Source organism: Arachis hypogaea, chromosome 20 (assembly GCF_003086295.3).
Source record: "Arachis hypogaea cultivar Tifrunner chromosome 20, arahy.Tifrunner.gnm2.J5K5, whole genome shotgun sequence".
In the NCBI taxonomy this organism is placed as follows: Eukaryota; Viridiplantae; Streptophyta; class Magnoliopsida; order Fabales; family Fabaceae; genus Arachis; species Arachis hypogaea.
This window is the reverse complement of record NC_092055.1, coordinates 56,154,548-56,158,864: the sequence shown is the minus strand read 5'-3', so window position 1 is coordinate 56,158,864 and position 4,317 is coordinate 56,154,548. Positions and strand designations below refer to the sequence as shown.

Sequence of the window (4,317 nt, the reverse complement as noted above, 5' to 3'; positions counted from 1 at the left end):
ACTAGCCTCCCAGGGTTCACCCAGTCTGGATTGCTATCCTCGAAGACTACCTTGGCTTTTGTGCACAATCTGAGAATGGTGCTGGGGTACCAAAGCCTGGCACCCGAATCAACCTTCTCAGCTGACTCTTGAATGCCCTCAGCTATGAGTTCATGCACATTGATTTCTCCACCCTGTACTAGGCAATGTGCCATAGTTGCTCGATTAATATTGACCTCTGAATTATTTGCGGCTGGGACGATAGATCTCCTTACCAGTTCAAACCATCCCTTGGCTTCTGGGCTAAGGTCTCCCCTCTTGATGAACCGGGGTTTCTTATCTGCATACCTTTCCCAGTCAGCTCCTATGACACATATGTCAGTCACTATTTCTTCGAGTTCATCATTGTCAGGGCTCTTACTTATCCTTGCATGATAACTAAGCTCATCAAAATGTGGTGATTTCAGCTGAAGGGCTCTTGTTATAGCATTTGGACTGAAGTCCACCTCTTTTTCTCTTACATAGCTTTTGAAGGTTGGGGCTTTGGTTTTATCTTCTCTAACCACGTTTGCATAGAACTCTTTGATGAGGTTTGCATTGATCTTCCCTTCTAGGTTCGTGAGCCTTTACCACCCTCTTTGTTCAATTTTCTCTCGAATCTGTAGGCACTCATCCTCGTCAATTTGGAATGTTAACTCAGGCAGTATCTTCTCGAGCTTTATCTGTTCAAATTCGAGCTCATGGAACACAGTTTTGAATCTCTTCTCATCAAAAGGGATGCTCTCCATTGGTTTCTTCCTCTTTTGCCTCTTGGAGCTTGATGCTGCCATGAATTTGAGTTGCTGTGTGAAGAGAGTGGAAGGTACAGATAGATGAGGAATTTGGTTGGTTAGGACAAGGTGTGATGAAGGAATTTGGATGCCAAAGGTGTAAAGTGTGAGAAATAGCACTTTGGGTGTGAAGGGGAAGTACAGAGTAGGATTCACTTATATAGGGAAGTGAGGAGGAGATGAAAGGTGTGGATTGATGGGGTTGGTGTATGATGAACGGATGGGGTTTTGTATGGAATAAGCACAAGGATTACCAACTTTATGATGGGGTTGGTTCAGTTTCCAAGTTTGTTCTTCTTCCAATGTTGCATGGCAACCATTCCCAATGCATTCCCCCTTGAGACACGTGTGAAATATTCTCCTTTTGTGTTATCCGAACCTTCCTCATTTAATTGTCCAATCAATCCCCTTCAATGCACCTTTCCCTTTTCCTAAAAAATAAAATAAGAAAAATTAATATCATTGAGAAATTTTATGGCTAGAATAATAAAGAAAAAGAACTAGATTGTTTATTCATGAACACCAACAAACTAACTAACTGTGTATCCTTATATGCACATTGGTGGCACCTTGGGTGACACCAAACTTAGTTTGTAGCACTGTGATGAAAAAGTTTTGTTCAAGGCTCCAAGACTAGCATGCTCTGAATTGCATTCATGCTTTCTTGGCATGCTTTGAACACCACTTATTCTTCACTATATATTGCATAATAAGGATTTCACCAAGTGTTTGTCAAGTTTGGGTTAGAATTCATGAATATTGACTTATTCACTATTTTCTAAAAGCATATAAAACATGGGTTACCTCCCATGAAGCACTTCTTTAGCGTCACTAGCTTGACGTTTCTCCTTCATCAGGGAGGTTGATAATGCTTCAAGTCCCCCCTCTTGCTGTGGACCTATATCCATTGGTTGTATCAATGATCTCTACATGTTCCAAGGAGAGAACTCTGTTGATAGTAAAGACCTTAGGTAACTGAGATGGTACAGTGGGGAGATCAGGGGGGATATCTGGGAAGTAAGCTGAGATCATTTTATCCCCTGGAGAGAAGTCCTCAGTAGGGATCTTCTTGTTCCTCCACCTCCTTAGTACCTTCTTCTTTGTTCCTTGTGATGTTGTCTTACTCTTTGTGACCTCCTCCTCTAAGGAAATGTGGTTACTGGTCTCATATGATTCTGGTGGTTTAGGTTCCTCCTGATTTTCTTTGAGCTGTGGCAGTTGCTGTTTGCCTTGTTCATCAATCAAGAGAGTTCCCAGATGTGCTGGTTGTGCTCCAGTGCTTGTTTCTTCCTTCAGTATCTCACTGTGATTCTTCCTTGATTCCTTGTTCTCTTGATCTGTTTCTTGTGAGAGTTTGAAGACATTAAAGCTGAGTTGTTCATCATGGATCCTCAAGATTAGCTTCCCTCGCTCTACATCTATGAGTGCTCTGGCTGTAGCTAGGAATGGTCTTCCCAATATGATTGGGTGAGTGTGACTCTCTTCCATGTCCAATATGACAAAGTCTGTTGGGAGGAAGTATTTCCCAACCTTTACCAACACATTTTCCACCACTCCTATTGCTTGTTTTTTAGTTTTATCAGCCAGCCTGATGACTACATCTGTGGGCATTATCTCATTGATCTGCAGCCTCTTCATAAGGGATAAGGGCATTAAGTTGATGCTTGCTCACAAATCGCAGAGTCCCTTATCAAACATGGTTTCTCCGATGGCACAAGGAATGTAGAAACTCCCTGGGTCCTTTCTTTTTGTAGGAAACTCTAGTTGAATGAGGGCGCTGCACTCCTTGTTCATCACTATAGTTTGGCCTCCCTTGAGTGAACTTTTCCTGGGAAGCAGTTCCTTCATATACTTGATGTATGCAGGAATTTGTTGGATGGCCTTGATGAATGGTATGTTTACATGCAGAGATGCAAATAAGTCAAGAAATCTTGAGTATATTCTCTTCTCCACAACACCATTGAGTAGTTGGAGAAAGGGTGCATAGAGTCTCAGCAGCTCCTGTTGTGAGAATTTTGGTTTTTGGTGATCTTTTTCCTTCTTCTATACTGAGGTATCTCCAGGTTGTTCTGGCGGCCTGTTTGGCTTGTCCTCAGTCTCCTTATCACTTGTAGTGACCATCTTGCAATCTTCCCATCTTACTTTCTTTGTTTCACCTCTCGGATTTTTCTCTGTGTCACTTGGGAATCCATCTGTAGGTTTGGGAATCTGCTTAGAGAGATACCCCACTTGAGATTCCAACCTCTTGATGGTGTCTCCCTGGTTCTTAAAACTTGCTCGCACTTCCTCCTTGAACACCTTGTTTTCTTGAATCTCTTTGCATATGCCTTCAAGCAGGTTCTCAATCCTTGAGAGTCTATCATCAGATGATGGTAGGTTGGGATTGGAGGTAGAAGGGTGAGGAGTGTTATTTTGGTTTTGATATGGATGTGGAGAGGTGTTGTTATGGTGGTGTTGATATGTTTTCTGTGTGAATTGTTGGTGAGCTGCATTGTTGTTGAGGTTGTGACGTCTCTGATCTTGGCATTGATCTTGTTGATTCCCTCACCCAAAGTTTGGGTGATTCCTCCAACCAGGGTTGTAGGTCTTGGAGTATGGGTCATGATTTTGTCTAGGTGAATTCCCAATGTAGTTGGCTTGCTCCTGCTCACTCTCTGCCTCTGCACTCACTCCCTCTTGGGTTGTTAATGAGGTGGTGATTGCTGCTACTTGGTTCCTCTCCATCTTCTTGGTGAGGTCAGCTAATTGCTTGGTAATGAGCTTGTTTTGGGCCAGCAGAGCATCTATATTGTTTAGCTCCATCACTCCTCTAGTGTTCCCTCTTTCGGAGGCATAGAAGTAGTCATTCTCTGCTACAGTTTCAATGACATCTATGGCCTCCTCAATGGTCTTCTTCTTGTTCAGAGATCCCCTAGATGAATGGTCTACTGCCTTCTTTGATTCATAAGAAAGGCCTTCATAGAAAATATGTAGCTGCACCCATTCATTGAACACATCTGGTGGACATCTTCTTGTCAGGTCCTTAAACCTCTCCCATGCTTCATAAAGAGTCTCACCATCCTGCTGCCTGAATATTTGCACCTCAGCTCTCAGCCTGTTAATCCGTTGAGGAGGATAGAATCTTGCCAAGAATTTGTTCACCACATCTTCCCAGGTTGCCAAACTCTCCTTTGGGAAGGACTCCAGCCATTTAGATGCTTTGTCCTTAAGTGAGAAAGGGAACAGAAGTAGTCTATAGGTGTCAGGATGAACACCATTAGACTTTACAGTGTCACATATCCTCAGGAAGGTGGTTAGATGTTGATTGGGGTCTTCTTGGACACTCCCTCCGAATGAACAGTTGTTCTGAACAAGGGTGATGAGCTGTGGCTTTAGTTCAAAGTTGTTGGCATGTATGGTTGGCCTTTGGATGCTACTCCCACAGTTTCCTGGGTTTGGATTGATGTAAGAACCCAGAACTCTTCTCTCTTGCCCAGCATGATTTGCTAGACCTTCTCTGCCATGGTTG

The 4,317-nt window shown here is 43.0% G+C and overlaps 1 non-coding gene across 1 annotated transcript; it reads left to right on the top strand.

Moving 5' to 3' along the window:
• Positions 1–3,798: 3,798 nt before the first annotated feature.
• LOC112787792 (small nucleolar RNA R71) lies at positions 3,799–3,905 on the top strand. The gene has a single exon (XR_003195184.1). It is a non-coding gene; the product is annotated as a small nucleolar RNA R71 (small nucleolar RNA).
• Positions 3,906–4,317: the final 412 nt, after the last annotated feature.